Here is a 19,770-nt window from a genome sequence, read left to right on the forward strand (position 1 = left end):
CCACTAAAATCAAATTTAAGCGTCATATTTTAGTCCGTGTGTAAAATTATATTGACAATATCGAAATGAGAAAATTAAGAGAGAATGAGGTGTTGTTATCGTAACTCATATTTTAAATGAAATGTTAATTTCTTCTTTTGATTAATCTTTTCAAATTGTCTTTGGTAAATACTTGGTTTCATTTCCATCCTTGTTTCCGATGTAAAATATGCCTTAAATGTACATTCTTTTTTTTTAATGAAATTGATTACTTCATTTTAAAAACATTTACATTCTTAAAACGTGGTAAATATTTGTAAAACCTTTTCCAAGCAATGGCATCGATATGAATCTCAATGAGCCGTAGTTGTGATGAAAGAGACTATACAAAAATTAATAAAAGAGGAAAAAAACTAAGAAGCACGCAATTTTTTGTGTTTAACTTATTTGTACATCGACTTCCATGAGTCAAATACGTCCAATTTTGAGCGTTTGGTTGCGCTTACACCACGCTGCAGCACAGTAAAAGCCCAAAACATAAAAGAATAAATTTGAATGCTTTGGAAGTCATTAACATCATTGACACGGAACCACTATTATATTTACAAAAAACACATTATATTTTCCAGTAGTACATATTTCTTTTTCATCAGTTTAAAAGGGAACAATCAATGCAGAGAGTGCAAACATTTCAAAATCATGAGTTGAAAAACGCTGACTCCGGGAGTTTAAATATTAGAGCCTAACACAGAGCTGAGCGGTGTGTTAGCAGCGCAGAACGCGCTCCGGCGCCTACAAACCTAACGGGATACTTCACACATTGCGCAACACGTGAAGTATCCTCTTAGGTTTGTAGGCGCCCATGCGCGTTCTGCGCTGATTGCCTGCCGCGCCGCAACGCTTTAAGCAACTATTTCGCATCAGAGGCGTTGCACAGTATCCTACAAGATTGAAGGCGCACGAAATAACTAGTTAAAAAGGACTTTCAATTTTGACTGCATCTGTTACTGAAAAATGCTCATCTTATCATATCCGCACAGTGTACACATGAGCATATGTTTTTATCTGCTCTTAGAGTCTGTTCTCTTTCATGACTTGATTCATGAATGAAATGTTTTTGAGAATGAAGGTAGTAGTAGTATGCATTTATTTTTGAGGTGGTTCCTGTCATTTAAATGAAAAGAAAAAAATGTGGACATAACATGTCCACAATTTGGACAATTTTGGACATATTCATGGTTGGACATTAAATCATGTGGACTTAATAAAGACTGGACTTAACGTTTAGTGGACATAAATAGCGGTGGACATTTATTTAATGGACGACAGGTAGGTGGACATAAAGTCCTGGAAGCACGCCCACAGTATATTGAAAAAATTCAAATGTTGAGTTAGCATTTTTGTATCGTAAAATCAGCCTTTGAAACTTGACTGACTTTTTCTCAACAATTTAAATGCTAAATCAACGTTTACTTTTTTCCCGTGTAATATATCTAGATAAAAAAATATATCCAGGAGTATTAAAATCTCGATTCCGCGGTCAAAAACTGAAGTCGCAAAGCCACGGTCAGAGCGACGCGGGTCGGATTAATCCGTTCGCGACCCGAGGGCCGAGGCATCAACTGCGGAGTCAATTCCATTAAACAGTGGGGCCATAAACCATTAACTCCAATGAGCCCGAAATAATTTGATTCTACGGGGATAAAAGACGCCCCTGTTTTTATTTGCCAACCGCGGGTTTCCACAAAATTAGATCCCGCCTTTGCGGGCCTTTTTCCATCGCGGCAAAAGCTGCGGTCAGCGGGGAGGCTCACGGCGCGGTAAAAAAAAAAACTGGACGTTACTTTTAATCTCTTCGGCATCTCGTTACTCACTTTCAATGAATCCACGACTCATTGTCAGTTCTCGTTGTTAACGCGGTCGCAGTGGCGGATCCAGGGGGGGAGGGGGGCATCACCCCCCTCGCACTGCAAAAAAAATTCTCGGCGTTTTTACCAAGGTCCGTTGGTACCTTTACCATCTCACTTTTTTTACCAATTATTGGTAATTTTACCAAGACAGGCCTGTAAGCTTACCTAAAAACCGGCATTTCTACTGTTTTTTTCAGGTAAGAATACCACTTTTATTTGTAAAAAAAAAAAAATCCTCGGCGCAAGGTCCGTTGGTACCTTTAGTCCTTTACCATCTCATTTTTTTTACCAATTATTGGTAATTTTACCAATACAGATTGGTAAGCTTACCTAAAAACCGGTATTTTTACTGTTTTTTTTTCAGGTAAGAATACCACTTTTATTTGTAATCAATTCCCGGTAACTTTGCCATTTTATCTCGGTAATTCTATACCACAGTCGATAAAAAATATTGGCGTTTTTACCGGGGTCCAGTAGAATTACCGAGAAAGTCAATAATTTTACCGAGATTTCTCGGTAAAATTACCAATTCCATAAATGGTAATTTTACCAAGAAAAACTGGGTTCAAATAGAACCCTGAATTCTTAGTAATTTTACCCTTTTCGTAGTAAATACACCGAGATTTTTTTTCAGTGCAGCGAGGGAGGCTCACGGCGCGTTGAAAAAAAAACTGGACGTTGCTTTTAATCTCTTCGGCATCTCGTTACTCACTTTCAATGAATCCGCGACTCATTGTCAGTTCTCGTTGTTAACGCGGTCGCAGTGGCGGATCCAGGGGGGAGGGGAGGGGGGCATCATCCCCCTCGGGCCAAAAAAAGGGGTAAAGAAGGAAAAAAGGAGGAGAGGGGGAAAAAGAGGGTGAGAAAAAACAGTGCTCCTAAATATTTACTGAAATAGTGTCAAGATAGAACTTCAGAACTATTTGACGAGCACTGGAAAAAAACACATTGGATCTAGAGGCCAGACTCTTGAAAACATTGACAAGAAAAAAGACTCTTGATTCCAGCAGATTTAAGCTTAAATCAAAAGGAAATCCGCTCAAATTAAGAGGCTCGGTTCTTGATTTAAGCTTAAATCTGATTGAATCAAGAGTATTTTTTCTTGTCGATGTTTTTAAGAGTCTGGACTCTAGATCCAATGTGTTTTTCTTTCCAAGGAGTAAAAAAACTCTAAGAAATGGCCCGAACTGTATGTAACAAGGTGGAGAAATGGTGTTGGGTCCACACCATTTCGCGGGAAAAACAAAGCCAAGTAATTCCAACAAATTTTCAATTAGAGTCAAAAATTTTTTTTGCTTCAATGAGATTTTCATATTTGTACTCTCTCCAGGTGCTTTATTTCGTTCCATGCCCTGCAATCCTTGCATGCGGGCGCACAAACAAAAGTAGCAAGATGCTTGATGTGTGGTACACCACGCAGTTGAAGGCGTTCCATGCAGTTAGCAAGTTGCAGACTAGCCACATAGATGAAACACCCGCCTCCATTGCATCCACTTCTGACTAATTGAACTTCTTGGTGTTTATGCGGTGTGATACGAAGGAGCTCACTATTTCCAGTTAGACCACCCTCTTAAATGCAAAAAAACCCATCTAAGTCATTTGCTTTTTAAGTGCAATTAAATCACTTGGCCTTAGTCGTGTTAGACAAACAGCCATACCGCTTCTTGAAGAGGTAATTTAAAATTTAGTTAAAATTGTAACCCTTGTGCACACCTTGCACTATATCACGCTAGCAGACGTGACAAAGTCCAATGTAAAGTGCGATTTAGACTTGATTCTACTTTTAGATTTCCCAGGATAAGATAAGGATCTTATCCTGGGAAATCTAAAAGCAAGAGCAAAGGAGGCATGGTTTAGTGGCGAGGCGTGAATGATCGATTATCAATATTTCCCCACTTGAACCTAAAGTAAAGAATCGAATATTAATGTCTTCGTTGCGGACACACTGTTCATCGCGGTCCTCTTCCATAGGTTTAAGGGCGGAATAATTGATTCATCGCAAAGCACGCCCCGCCACTGGCACCCTTGCAAAGTTTCATTCGAAAGTGTGTTTATTGAGTTGAGAGCGGTTGCAGATTATCGATTAAAGTCTTTTTTTCCCCCTCAAAACTCTCCATTTAATCACGACTGGTTTGCTCAGTGCTACCAGAACGCCCTTGAACAGTGCTCTAAATTTCAGAGTTATGCCTCTGTAAGGTATAAATTGAGTGTGAATGAGGTGTAAATCGGGGAATGGCAACTCAACGTGATTATACTAGTAATGTGTTGTACTTATTTTATTATCATATATTATGTATTGTACTTATTATATTATTTTATAACAAAAGACAGTGATTTCTAAATTTCCTAGTCTCCTAAATGAGGGGCTTGGAGGACAAGGCGCATAAGTGCAGTTTTTGCTATATTAAGAAATACGTGTTTAAAGTCTCAAAATCACATGGATTCTCATGGCAGAAATGAGCTTAACTCACTTTTTGATGCTTTATGGTTGGATTTTAGTTGTGAATTGTTTACAGAATGTACTATCAAACTAGTTTTAGTTGAGGTCATGAATACCTCAATTTTTTTAAAAAAAAACTGGACTTTGCGCCTTGTCCTCTAAACCTCTTAAATGCTGGAATCTGAAGATTGGCAGTGCTAGCTTTTGTGTCAGCAAGTTTGCTGCTCTTTTCGATCCTAAGAGCTTCGTTTCGACAAGTCCTTGCTCTTCCTACGCAGCACAGTGGTCTTGAAGCGAAAAAAACGATTATGTTATCCGTGCTGATCTCAGCTCATCACATACTTGACTGTCTGAAGGCGTTTTATGTGCGAAAGTGGAGCACCCCGTTGGGGAACAACAGAAGTGAGATTGAATGAACCGTTCAACCACTATTTCGTTCGTTCTCCAACAGAATGCGCCACTTTGTGCACATAAACGCCTGCAAAGAGTCGAGTATGTAATCAGCTGAAATCAGCACGCACAACATATTCGAAACAACAATTGCTGCAGACGCAGTAGAAGGCGAATTGTTCAGTTGAAAAAAGAGTATGCTAGGAAGTCTGCACGCAACAAGAGAGTATCGACGGTGTAAGTCGGCAATCACATAACTCGTTTGCGGTGTCTGAAAATCTCCGCCTCTATAATATTTTGTTAAAGGAGAGCAAATTGACAGCATTTCTTGCAGTTTTTGCAGAATTTTCTTCACATAGAGAAGAAAAATCACGACAGTTTTAAAGAATTGTCGTTGAGTAGTTTTCCGTTTAAAAAATAAAGTATGATAGGAAGTCTGCGAAGTCGCAAACCGAGTTATGTGATTGCTTACACCGTCGGTATGTGCTCGATTGACGTGAGCCGATCGACAAATGGACAAGTAACGACATGTGCACAAATAAATAAAATACCTTATAAAAATCAGTGGGAAACTTGCATTTACTATGAACATTTCAAATTTCGATAATTCGAGAGTAGGATCAGTCAATATTTTGATTTTACGCTATTTTACGTCTACACATACCATCGATTGACCCCCTGCAAACCGTTTTCGGGTGCATTTTCGTCGCATTTTTTTTCCGCTTAAAGACCATTATGGCAGATGCTCTACAAAAGATGAGAGAGCTCTAGCACTGGCAAAAAAAAAAAAAAAAAAAAAAAAAAAAAAAAAAAAAAAAAAAAAAAAAAAACATTGGATCTAGAGTCCAGACTCATAAAAACATTGACAAGAAAAACTACTCTTGATTCAATCAGATTTAAGCTTAAATCAAGAACCAAGCCTCTTAATTTGAGCGGATTTACTTTTGATTTAAGCTTAAATCTGATTGAATCAAGAGTCCTTTTTCTTGTCAATGTTTTCAAGAGTCTGGACTCTAGATCCAATGTGTTTTTTTTTTCCAGCGTTTACGATGAACATTTCAAATTTCGATAATTCGAAAATAGGATTAGTCAAGATTTTGATTTTTCGCTATTTTACGTCTACACCTACCATCAGTTGCCCCCCTGCAAACCGATTTTGGGTACATATTCGTCGCATTTTGTTTTCTTTTTTCGCTTAAAGACCATTGTGGCAGGTACTCTACGAAAGATGAGAGAGCTCCAGGGTATTTGAGTCAGTGAGATCGAAAACACACCACTCGGTAACTCAAAAATGCTTAATTTTTTTAAAGATGGTAAATTTTTATAAAGGTCATTGAAGATAGCGCATCTGTTCCAACTTGGACCTTAAAAATTTCTTTGAGTGCTTGTATTTCGGTACCAAAAAATCTTTTTCTTTGACTAATTTCTTCATCTACTGTGCAGTTTTGTGTGTGTCTTGATTACTTTCATTTTTCCGAGTTGGTGTGTTTTCGTTCTCGCTGATTCATTTTTAAATGAAATCTGTTTAAATAAAAAAAGAAAGCTCTCTCGATGTTCTCGAAATGCCACGACCGGACAACCTCAACCCTTCCATGAGACCTATTTCCACCCCGGTGGGCGGGGGGGACGGGGGGGGGGGGGGGGGGCGGGATGCAAGAACGGCTCTGGAAATTCAAGGGCGCTGCAAGGGTGCTACCGGGAGATTCGTCAGGGCCGCGCGACCCGTCCTGCTGCAACCCCGCGGCCCCCGACCCATTGACCCCCCAAAAATCCCCCCCCCGCTCCCGCGCATGCACGCCGCGCCGCCGTCCCCAACGGGTCCCTGCCAGACGAGTCAGTCGCCCGCCCGCGTTCATCCGCCACGGGGCCCGCGCCTTCTCCAGCTCCGACCGCGTGTCACGCGAGATCTCCGGAATCCCTCCAGTTCGCACGGAAAATCTCTGAAAAATCCCTGAAAATCCCCGAAAATCTCGGGAAAATCCTTAAAAATTCCTGTGAATTTTCGTCGGGCCTAGGACTCCTTATTTTGTGGTCTAGGATATTGTCACCCGTCACCCTTCACCCTTGTTTATTGCGAATTTTTTTTGAGAAGTGATACGATTTGAGTTGACACTTAAGTGTAGTTCAAGTGTGGTTTGGCCAATTTTTTAAGTGGGAGTTTCATCCCTCTCGGATACTGTTGGATTCTTTGATAGGTAAGCTCGACTCGCTGCTATATTTTCAAATTGAGTGTCCCGAAGTAAAAAAAAATTCCAATTTTAAATTTTTTTTTAAAAAAAAAAACGTCATGCGCATCGAATAACTCTGGAGGACAAACGAAAACGCCTTCAATTTTTTCTATATGCTACACTGACAGCTTTAGAGCAGAAATAGTTGCATCAACACGCAAGATATTTGAGTTTAACACAGAAACGCACCAAGTCGCATCAACTTGAACAGAGAAGAGGAAGATGGAATTTATGCAGATTCAGATACTTCGAACGGAGGGGGCAGAAGGGGGCCCAGGGGGCTTCCCCCAGAAAATTTTCAAATTTTAAAGCATCTAACATGCAGTTTGAGTCAATCTTGTTGAAAATAATCACCAAATGTACCTAAGCTTCCTTCCTTCTACTTTCCTCCGTTTCTTCCTTCTTCCTTTTTTCCCTTTTTTCCGATACGAATTGAGGAGGGGGCGGGAGCTTGAGCCTATAGGTCGGAAGTTTTGACTCTTAAAGGGACTCCATATTATTAAGGACGAAGGAAGTTAAACGACAATTTTCATGTTCAAAATATTTTCTCTCGACCTGGCATTTCTGATTGAAGAAAATTCATAACCAGGTAGTTTAATTCAAAGTTAATTTCGGCGCATTTTCTTCGGAAATGTAACTTGGTGCGTTTCTGCTAATTTCAGTCCAAGTTCGTTCTAATTATATAAAATGCAGCACATGGTATCTCAGGGTTGAATGTAAGACTACAGGAGCGTGTTCAGTGAAATAAAGTAAGAATTTTTTCGTTCATTAAGTTTTTATCAAAAATGCTAGCGGTTGGGGCCGCACCCCCCCCCCCCCCTCTGATTTCTGAGAAAATCATCGTTTTTCCTGAATTTTGGCGACAATTATGGACCACAACCTATAAAAAAAGCTTAAATCCCAGAATTGTTGGTGTCGTATTCACTATTTATCCATGGTCTCAAAAACATCGAGTCACCTATCAAGTCAATGGGAGATTTCAGGGGGTCCAGGGTGAGGGCCCAAGTTTTACTGCCCTGACAGATCCTACATTCCCTGCAGGCTGATTGTTAAAATTGATAGACAATTTTCTATCAATGTTGAAAAAACAACTTAGTGTTGAACCCTAACTGTTTAGAGCAAATGGAGCCATCTATTTGCAATGGTGCTGAGATCTGCAGTCTGTAGGAATAGACCCTAAAGTTGTATGGCTCAGCACTACTGCCATATTAGCTAGCTTCAGTTGATCTAAACAGTTAGCGCTCAGCAATCAGTTGTTTTAAGCTGTTAGCTTTAAAGCTATAGACAAAAGAGACAACAAGGATATGGAAGGATCCTATTGGTGGAAGCCGATGGTTGCAATGGACATGGAGGGTAGGTGATAGACTAACTAACGGCAACCCACGAGAGACCCATCATTTACCTATATAGTCTTTAAGAACCACCCATTTCAACGAATAGGTCTACTTCATATTCCCCACGTCTTCTCTGTATATAGCTTTGTCTATCAATGTCAACAATCAGCCTGCTGATATTTCCCTTCCTTCAACTTAAAATTTTCGAATTTGTCGATGCCATGGATGAGTCAGGGCTGAAAGTAATGGAAGGTATAGTAATTTTTCGAGTTGTGGTCAGTACCTGTCGCAAAAATGCAGGAAGAACTATAATTTTTTATCACACTTTGGAGCACGTAGCTCCGACTGTGGGAGCTTTTGTGAAAAAAATTATAGTTCTTCCTGAATTTTTGCGACGGGTACAGAAAACGGAAAAAAACGTTATTCACAAAATAATTGTATTTCTATCCGTTGTACACTCTCTTAAAATCTTCCCGAGGACACCCTGTTATAGTGCATTTTGGTAATATATCGATGATGAAAATCGCAAAACACGTATCTTCATTGTTACCTGTCAAAATTTTTGCTGTTGGTTCATGATCTTACTAAGAGGAGTATCGATAAAAGTCATTGATCGAGACTTTCACGGAATATTCTACAAAGGACGGAGAAAACCTGTTAAAGCTCCAGAAATGCATGCTTGCTGGAAATGAAATTTATAAAAAAAAATAAAATTGGACAAAAAATCTGCAACGTCGCAAATTGTGTGTTTCAATAATCTTGAGTTGCTTTGAGCTGCTTGAGTGCTTGGTCATAACATCGAGCGCTACTGTCTCCTTGAACTCTCGGACACGTTCATTTCTGTTCTTTCTTTACTTCATCTTTTTATGCTTATTTTTGCACCACCATACCATTAATTACCGGATCCTAACAGAACCGGTGCAGTCCAGAAAGTCCAGCTTTTTACAACCTCGAAGTAAGGAGAAAAGTCGGACGAACGCTGGAAAAAAAAAGTCGTTTGGATCTAGAGTCCAGGCTCTTAAAAACAGTGACAAGAAAAAGTACCTTCTTTTGATTCAATCGGAGTTTTGCTTGAATCAAAAGGAAATCCTCTTAAAGCAAGAGGCTTGGCTCTTCGATTCAAGGAAAAATCCGATTGAATTTTTGATTCCGATTGAGTTTTGCTTGAATCAAAAGGAAATCCTCTTTAATTAAGAGGCTTGGCTCTTCGATTCAAGGAAAAATCCGATTGAATTAAGAGTATTTTTTCTTGTCTATGTTTTTAAGAGTCCGGACACTAGATCCAAGCTACTTTTTTCCCACTGAACTTTCCTGATGATGACAAACGAATAAGAGGAGTTAGCATAAAATCCCCGGGGATAACGGGTGAGCAAATCATGGAAGTTCGAGACGGTATCCCGAACGAGTTTTTTTTCATACATTATGGTGGTTTCATTTCCGGTGAAAGACGTTCCGCTACGATGAGCACAACCCACCATCCTCACGGACGCATCCAGCCGGCCACCCTGCAAGAAACCCGCGATCCTCTGCAACTTGATATTTTTATGTACGACCACGTTTCTCCCCCGCAATTTACCTGGAAATTTTTCCCCCGCCCGAACTACTTCTGCACCCAGCATGTCGGAGAAATTCATTTCCTGGACGAGTCAGTTATTCATGTCACACGCAGAACCGTATTTTGAGATTCAATTCTGTAGGACGCCGGTAAATTGGAACACATTTTGCGATGAAGCTCACTCAGAGATGCAAAATTTCATGAATTTTTATAAAATAAAATTTCAATCTCATAAAGAAATTCATTTCTTGGATGCACCAGGTATTCATGTCACACGCAGAACCGTATTTTGAGATTCAATTCTGGGGGACGCCGGTAAATTGGAACACATTTTGCGATGAAGCTCACTCAGAGATGCAAAATTTCATGAATTTTTATAAAATAAAATTTCAATCTCATAAAGAAATTCATTTCTTGGATGCACCAGGTATTCATGTCACACGCAGAACCGTATTTTGAGATTCAATTCTGGGGGACGCCGGTAAATTGGACCACATTTTGCAATAAGGCTCACTCAGAGATGCAAAATTTCATGAATTTTTATAAAATAAAATTTCAATCTCATAATAAAGAAATTCATATACTGGATGAGTCAGTTACCTATTTATGTCACATGCAGGATCGTGTCTTAAGATTCAATTCTGGCGGCCGCCCGTTAATGTCATTTTGCAATGAGGCTCACCCGGAGATGCGAAATTTCGTGAATTTTAAAAAAGTAAAATTTCAATTTCATGATGGAATTTCGTGTAATTCCGTGCGATGGAATCAATATGCCACGAATCATACTCATGGCTAAAGTGCGAAACCACCTATTTCCATTGCAGTGTTTCAAAATCTTTGCTCCTATTTTATGTTTTCGAACAAAAAAATGTCAAGTCTATAGCACGAATCTTCCACGGAACATTCTGCTAATTAGGAAGAAAAATCCGGAAAGACTTCAAGAAATTAAGTTGACCAGTCATCTAATGAAAAAATTAAGTATGGCAACGTCCCAAACGGAGATACGAGTTTTTCTTTGACGAAATTGTGATACGTGGGTTAATCTAACTTGTTATAATTCAGCTATGACTTGTTCCTCTAACCCTCCAGTCCAGGGAACTAATTCGCTCAAACTGCTTTCGTGTGGACAAGGCCATAGAAATAGTAGAATCTTAATTTTGAAAAAAAAGGTCACGAGTCAAATTTCGAAGTCTACTTTAACGAGTTTCTTTTTGTTTGGATTTTTTCTCTCCTTTGGGGGCGTGACAATCGGAACATGACGGCTGCGTGACGGATGAGGGGTTGGGAGTTGATATTTCGTAATGTCACGCAAGTTCGATAGTTTTGATAAAACACCGTCAAAAAACAAGATGGATGACATTATTCATCAGATTCATTTACATAATATAAGGAGCACTGCTCCTGGCTACTCACGGGACAAAAGTATGATAATTTCAACCATATTCCTCAATTTCTGGCCACTTTTTTGGCGCAAGCTACATCACCTAGACAGGTAGGCATGGTTTTGTCAGCCAAAAAAGTGGATGGACCAATCATAATTCTGGCTGGTGCTACTGGTGCTATCACTCTTTTGGCTTTCGTCAATTTTGGCCAAAATTTGTGATTGAAATTTACATAATTTTTTTTTCTGCGTTCGCAGTTCAACTCCTAGAGTATCTTTTCCGAAGAAATGTCTTATTTAGAGGAATTTCCGATCGGAAGTCAAGAAAATATTGGAATTTGGTCCAATAGCGCGCTCTGGAGGTCTAGAGCTTATTAGGTTAAAAATGTGCATTTTAACGGCGACATTTCGGCGAAGCACTAAGAAAAATCTTGCGAAATTTTCGAGTCATTTTTCACTCCCCACCCTCATTCTGTAAGGACAAACAAACACTGGAAACGGAGTTTGCAATCTATTAGAACCAAGATACGACTAATCTACAACAGTTTCCACGAATGAAAGTCAAAGTTTGTGGAGTTGGAAGCTCAGATTATCCGAGATAGGCTTTCACGTTGGCGCTGATGAGTAGTTTCTCTATGAGAGTTTCCCTTCGAAATTCGAACAGTGGTGGGTGTTAGTTACGTTTCGCCCTTAACTTCATGAGCCAAGAAATACCTACCTCTGAAATGTTGAGAGGGATGGCACAGTTTCTAGGTAGATAAAATTGATTAGGTAACGGATGCGCAATTTTCAGGTGGCCCAAAGATTTCAACGAGGCTTCAAAAATCATCATCTTCGAGTTCGAAAAATCTGGCTCGGCCGTCAACTCCTGGTACACGGACTTCATGTCCACTTTTTTTACGTCCACAGACTTTTCGTCCACAATTTTTACGTCCACAGTTCTAAAGCCCACACTATTGTTAAGTCCATTACTTAAACGTCCGCTAAGTTAAGTCCACAAATGTAAAGTCCACTAAAATAAAATTCAAAATTTATTCAATCTCCATCTAGCCTACTTTTCGTTTTACAATAAGATTTAAAATATTTTTACATTATATGAATGAAGTTAACTGGGAAAAGGCTGCGAGAAGGAAAATGAAGCTTACCTTCATAAGAATCCTATTATCCTAGCACGAGTTCGAATAATTGCGCCGAATATGGCGGTGCGGTTAGCGTCAAACTCATATCAGTGCCTGCAAGACTGCAGGAATACTTCATGCATTGCGCCAAACAGTGCGGTCGGCTTCAAGCGCATGTTAACGCCTACTAGACTGCATGAATACTTCTCGCATTGCACCAAAAGCAATGCAAGAGTTATTTGCGATAACTAAAAGGTAAATATGTATCTTAATTGCAACGATGCAGAAACTCGGACGATGTTTAAACGATGAAGCGATTCTGAAACTTGAATCGCATAAAATTAATTTTGGTTTATTAAAAAAACAAGTCGCGCCATGCGAAGTTTCAAAATTTCCGATGCCATTTCATTTTTTTACAGAGAAATTGTTGATCGAATCTGCATGAAAATTCCACAGAATTCAATCGGCAGCACAAAGAAAATTTAGTGACATTTTCAGACAGCTTCGTTGAATGATTTCTCTGTAAAAAAATAAAATGGCGGCGGAAATTTTGGAACGTCGCACAGCGCTTGTGATACTTTGGCCCGAAGGTGACGAAATCTTTGACGGACAAATAAAATGTAAACAAGAATCTTTAAGCGATTTACCGATACGAGACTAAAAGCAAGGCTGTAGTTATAAGGCTCACTGGGATTAAGTCTGGTTGAATGGCTGAAGGTGAGTTAGCCAATTTGCCGAAAACTTTCGCAAAACTTTTTAACTGGAACAAGTATAACGCTCCCCCCTCCCCGGCTTCTTTCAGGGTTCCGCTGAAACTTTAGCACAAGTAGCCGCGGATCTTCAAAATGAACATTTCCGACTCAGCGTCTGCGGGTGCAATTTCGAACCTTCATTTTGCCAATGGCTTTAGAAAAAAATAAAACAGCAGGACGACCGCCGCACAGTGGATCGAGTCAATAGGAGAGGTCGGACAAAATTTGGAAACTTTAAAAGCTGATAACTCCGTCTATACAAAATCTTGAGGTTCTAAAAGTGGCTCCATTGGTTTCCTCGTGAAATTTTCTTTTAAGAGCACCCCGTGAACTTCAGAATGTGACGAAATAAACATCAAAATTCGCAGTTTTTGTAAACAATTTCATGTCCGACTTCTCTAATTGACTCGATCCACTGTGCGACGGTGGAACTGAACGAACGCGTATCTCCCTCTGCGACGCTGCAGACTTCCTGTCATAATTCATTTTTTTAAATGAAAAGGTATCTCGGGATTTGTCCCAGGGAAAGATCCTACTCGCGAAGTTGGGAAAAATATTGATACCAGGAGAAAAACAATGTGGGAAAAACGGGATACAAGGCTGAAATGGACTGAGAGGCTTCAAGTAGGAATTCGGCAATATTGAAATGTTGTTACGTTCCTTCGAGAGGGATACGACGGACCAATAGTAAATATTGAAATTTGCATTAACTATTATTCACAAACAGGGTAGAAATCAGGAGCCCTGGCGACAAAACTCATCAAAAAATTATTGCAAATAGAATATTTAAACGTGCTATTGGAAGAAGACTGCAACCGCCAAATTATCAGAATTTGAATTTTTGACGGAATACTATTCTTTGAACTTTGATGATGAACGCATATTACTACCGAGTGATTCCGACGAAATTGCTCTTAAAAACCACGGAGTCTAGGATTCTTGGAGTCCAAACGTGTTTTATTTATCGCTTTGTCTACCAATTACAACAAAGGAGGTAGGTAATAGACTTACTGACGGCAACTCACGAGAGACCCTTTAGCTAGTCCATCATTCACCCCCTTAGTGTACAAGAACCATCCAAATTAACCAATATGATCGCTCCATACTCTAATGTCCTCTTTGTCTATAGCTTTGTGTATCAATTTCAATAAAGGAGGTAGGTAATAGACTAACTAACGGCAACTCACGAGAGACCCTTCAGTTAGTCCACCATTCACCCCCTTAGTGTATAAGAACCATCCAAATTAACCAATATGATCGCTCCATACTCTAATATCCTCTTTGTCTATAGCTTTGTGTATCAATTTCAATAAAGGAGGTAGGCAATAGATTTACGGACGGCAACTCACGAGAGACCCTTAGTTGGACTGCATTTTGCAATCTGGAACTATAAATTCTGGCTCATCCGAAAAAACGCTCATGTGCATAGGTAAACTAATGGCACATACGTTGTTTTTAAACCGGGCCGGAATTTATAGTTCCTAATTGCAAAATGCAGTCAAGTTAGTCCATCTTATACCCCCTTAGTCCATAAGAACCATCCAAATTAACCAATAGGATCGCTCCGCCCGTCCAACATAACATCCCTCTCTCCTCGGACACCAAGTTTTTCCATCAGACTAAATGCGCTAGGAAACGCTCAGCGAATAGATTTGCTCTGACATTTTCTCGCGAGTACAAGGCTGCATTTCCGTGAAATATTCGCCCGGACAAAGAGCCGCGTCGGAAAGAGCTGCGGCAAGACAAAAGCTCAAAATATGATTTTTTTCTTCTCACCTCTCCTCCGCCCTCCCTGGCCCCGCCTCTTTATCTCCGCGGCGGAACTCTGAATAAAAGCGCGATAACTTTAATGGCGAAAGTTCCTCGGCTCCCGTCGTCGTGGGCATTAATCCCGGGTCCGATTTCGGGTTGAGCTTATTTATCATGCAAATAAGCTTTGCACTGTGGATCCCTCTCCACTTCGGAACTGCAGAAACGCGTATCTCATTCAGTGGCGTGGCGTGAATAATCGATTATCGATATCTCGCCATTTGAAACTATGGTAAAGAGTCGATTACTAAGGTGTTCGCTGCGAACACCCTGATAATCGATCTTTTTTCATAGGTTTAAATGGCATAACAATCGATATATCGCAATTCACGCCACGCCACTGATCTCATTCGCAGTGTTTCGAAATCCCCACTCTCATCATCAGTGGCGTGGTGTGCTTTGCGATATATCGATTGATTCGCCATTTAAACCTATGGAAAAAGATCGATTATCAGGGCGTTCGCAGCGAACACCTTAGTAATCGATTCTTTACCATAGCTTCAAATGGCGATATATCGATAAACGATCCTTCACGCCACGCCACTGCTCATTATATAATATCGAACGATGACGAACTCGTCGTTTCCTGGACGAAAGGACGTATCTCTACCGTTTACAGCGAAAACGCCTTAACTCCAATCTACAATTGGACGTATTTCTATCAAACGGAACTATGTGCATTAAGACATGAGCCCTGAGACCCATAAGAATATGTGCATAACGGGGCTCACGTCATAATGCACATAGTTCCGTTTGACAGAAATGCGTTCAATTGAGGAGCTTTCCGGAAAAAGGGCACATAGCAAAAAATCGCGTTTGAGAAAAAGGCATTTTAAGTTTCCATCATTAATTTCTGGCCACTGATGGTACCTTTCATCGCAGCTTGGACTCCCGATTTCGAACGTAAGTCAGTGTCAGTGGCCATAGAGTAATGATCAAAACTTCAAATGCATTTTTCTCAAACGCAATTTTTTTTTGCTATGTGCCCTTATTCCGGAAAGCTCCTCAAGTTGCATCCTTCTTCCGCACATACTACACTATCATACACTGAGAAAAAAGATTGGTAGAATTTCCATTCCTTCAAGCTGTATTTCACACAGCGTCAATTGGGCTGCATTTTGCAATTTGGACCTATAAATTCTGGCTCATTTGAAAAAACACTTCAAACGCAATTTTTTTTGCTATATGCCCTTATTCCGGAAAGCTCCTCAATTTGCATTTTTCTTCCGCACATACTACACTATCATACACTGAAAAAAAGATTGGTAGAATTCACCATTCCTTCGGGCTGTATTTCACACAGCGTCAATTGGACTGCATTTTGGAATTTGGACTTATAAATTCTGGCTCATCTGAAAAAACACTCATATGCATAGGGAAACTAATGGCACATACGTTGTATTTAAACCGGGCCGGAATTTATAGGTCCAAATTACATATCGACGGTGAAAGTCTGAAATCACATAACTCGGTTTGCGACGTCGCAGACTTCCTGTCATACTTTATTTTTTAAACGGAAAACTACTCAACGCTAATTCTTTGAAACTTCCGTGATTTTTCTCTTCATGTGCGAGGAAAATTCTGCAAAAACTTCAAGGAATCATGTCCATTTGTTCTCCTTAGAAAAAATAACATAGTTGCGGAGATTTTCAGACACCGCAAACGAGTTATGTGATTGCCGACTTGCACCGTCGATATGCAGTCCAATTCAGAGTCAATTCTGCCAGAAGAAAGGTAAATGTTACTATATACTGGTACGGGTAACCATTCCTCTGGCAGAATCGACTTGAAGATTGGTAGAATTTACCATTCCTTCACGCTGTGTGAAATGCAGCGTGAAGGAATGGTAAATTCTACCAATCTTTTTTCAGTCCGGGACTCCGGGCGTTGATCTCAGACACATGGCACCACCGGTTTCCCGCGAAATACTATTTCCGATTACTCGGTCGAATCAGAGGCCCCGACTCCTGCAGGATCTCAATCCACTCGAATTTTGGGGGCAATGACGACATTAGGGGTAACGAGTTTGCTGCGCCCCTGCATTGCGCCCTCCGTTCCAACTTCGAGCACGGGGAGAGTTTGCTGAGATAGCGGCAAGGGTTGCATCTCTGGCGCCGCCCTTAAAGATCGACCCTGCAATAAACAAAGATACCGTGCTTCCCTCTTAAATTCTTTATCAGTCCTAGGGTTTTGTGTAGGTTGATAGCCTGGAAGGATGCAAACAAACAGTGAACATGGAATTTCTGCTCGAACCCGCGCGGGAAAGAGAAATGATAGGTATAATCGTGTCGATGGTTGATTTTGGCGCCGACCATAAATCGACGGTATGACTCGGTACGGCACACAGTGGATCGAGTCAATAAGAGAGGTCGGACAGAATTTCGAAACTTTAAAAGCTTAAGGTGATTCGATGGACGCTATATTTTGTGTCAGAACGGCATGCGATATATCGCATCAATTGGTTCCAATTTTTCAGCAACTCGTCATTTTTCTCCAATTTTGAGATCGCAATTCTGTTGTCAGGAGACTAAAGCACTCACTTACGAATTTTAACAAAGAAATTCAACGTAATAAAGGCGTGGTTTTTTTTAGAGAGAAAATATCGCATTCGAGTGCAGTTTCGATATCAGTATCGAACGCGGTGTTTTCTCTCTGAAAAAACCACGCCTTCATTACGTTGAATTTCTTTGTTAAAATTCGTAAGTGAGTGCTTTAGTCTCCTGACAACAGAATTGCGATCTCAAAATTGGAGAAAAATGACGAGTAGCTGAAAAATGGAACCAATTGATGCGATATATCGCATGCCGTTCTGACACAAAATATGGCGTCCATCGAATCACCTTAAGACTCCGTTTATACAGAATTTTGAGGTTCTAAAAGTGGCTCCATTGCATAGAGAAAAAAAAGGAGGTGTTTGCATCTTGAGGTTTGTTTACCCTATGACGTAGGTCGGTACAACCTGGCCAGCGGAATCCGGAATTCGAAGTATGAAAAACGGACCATAATGTCCCATTTTTTGGCTTAAATCAACTCATGTTATAATTTCAAGCACTTTTTGTAGAATGACTTTTTTCCATAAATTACACCATTTCCAAGAAAATCGATGATAAACGTCGCTGTACCGACCTACGTCATCAAAAAAATTCCAAGATGCTCGAAATGCAAACACCTCCTTTTTTTTCTCTATGGCTCCATTGATTTCCTTGTGAAATTTTCCTCTATGTGCTCCCATTAAATTATAAAATGTGACGAAATAAACATCAAAATTTCCAGATTTGGTCAAAAATTTCATGTCTGATCTCTCTAATTGACTCGAGCCACTGTGCGACGTTTCCGACCTTCCAGCATACTTGGTTTTTTTAATGGAACAATACAAACGTCACTTCTTGAAAAATACGGATTTTTCACTCTTTGCGTGGAGAATGTTCAATGAAAATTTCAAGCAATATCATTGATCAGCTCATTGATAAAATAAAATGAGACTATCAGTTTTTCTAAGGAAAATTCATTCATTTGATGTCCTGGTATGGTAAAAAAGAACGCCATATGAGCCTTCAGACGTTGCTAAATTACATTGGTCGAATCACGAATATAATATTAATCAATGTTAAATAATTAATATTAAATAATAAATAATATTAACGAGTATAATTTTAGAGGTAATTTTTGAGTATTTTTCTTTCGGATTTCCAAAGAATTCAGTTCGTAATTTGATCTAAAATGTCTGAAGATTTTACTGAAAATTATTCATGACAATCCTCAAAAATTGATGTGTACAGAGAGTAAATTCGACAAAATTTGAATGCTCCTACGGCGTTTTTCCTTACCACGGCAGTGCAGTGAGGTGATTGCGAAATAGATCGGAAGAATGTTTCGAGGATGCATAGGGGCACCCAAACCGGTTGGAAATGCGAAATCCAAACAATACGCAAAATACATTTTGCAGTAAAGAACTATATTTGTGGTCCACTGACCCGAAAAAGGTATCGAGGTGGGCAACTTTTTATACCGCCTTCAATTCTTGAAGTAGCCTACACAACATCTTCCTTCGGGCAATCCTGCCAAATAGTAATTTGTGTTGAACTCTACCCGGCGATTTCGATGTTAGCTCTGCATTTTTTCTAATTGCGAGGATTGGTGGTAATTAGAATAAAAAATAAAAATATTGATTCGTTTCTGTGTATTTATAGAGAAGCGTTCTTTGAATAATCAATGATTACCAAGCTTTTGACGTATTTTCTTTTTTCCAGTGTTCAGCGTGGATTCATAAAAGACATTTTACTGAGTCTTCGATCTGCGTCTCCCTTCGGCTTCACAGGAATATGATAAAAAGTTTTCAGGTAAATTGAATTTGGAAATACAATTATATCAGTTTAGTTATATTTTTAGTTCGTGCTTAGAAATCAAGCTCCTTCGATCATTCCATTTGGTTTATTGGTCACAACGATCAAAATGGAAGTTCAAAGTAAAATAATTAATGAGGACCTTCGCGATGCGATCGACCAGATTTCGATGAATTGCACAATGATTTACTAGACAAGGTACAAAGTTAAGCATTCTGTTACATGTTCCTCGACCAAAATTTCACGTAGAACACGATTTACGCTACGAAAATTACTGAAATCAACTCCTTACTAAGATATTTAATGTTTCTTGACGCGTGAATTCAAACCTCCCGCTCATGAAAACTCAATGGTCTGCGTGAGTAAAATCGCACACTAAACATTACCGTGGCAGTCTCTGCGATACGGAAAAATGGCAATCTCAATTTTGATGCTTTGGCTCAGCTATAGCCGATTGTTTACAATTTGAACGCCAAAGGGTGGAAAAGGAACAATGCTCGATTGAGAAGCCTGCCAAAACTGTTATAAGGC

The 19,770-nt window shown here is 39.8% G+C and overlaps 1 protein-coding gene across 1 annotated transcript in view; it reads left to right on the top strand.

Annotated features, from left to right (window-relative positions):
* Nucleotides 1-6,564: 6,564 nt before the first annotated feature.
* LOC109033252 (frequenin-1) overlaps nt 6,565-19,770 on the top strand; it is a 282,836-nt gene continuing 269,630 nt past the window's right edge. The window contains exons 1-2 of the mRNA XM_072304796.1: nt 6,565-6,914; nt 19,147-19,236. The gene's annotated coding sequence lies outside the window, so the exon portion shown is untranslated. The remainder of the gene's footprint in view (nt 6,915-19,146; nt 19,237-19,770) is intronic.

Source organism: Bemisia tabaci, chromosome 10 (assembly GCF_918797505.1).
Source record: "Bemisia tabaci chromosome 10, PGI_BMITA_v3".
NCBI lineage: Eukaryota > Metazoa > Arthropoda > Insecta > Hemiptera > Aleyrodidae > Bemisia > Bemisia tabaci.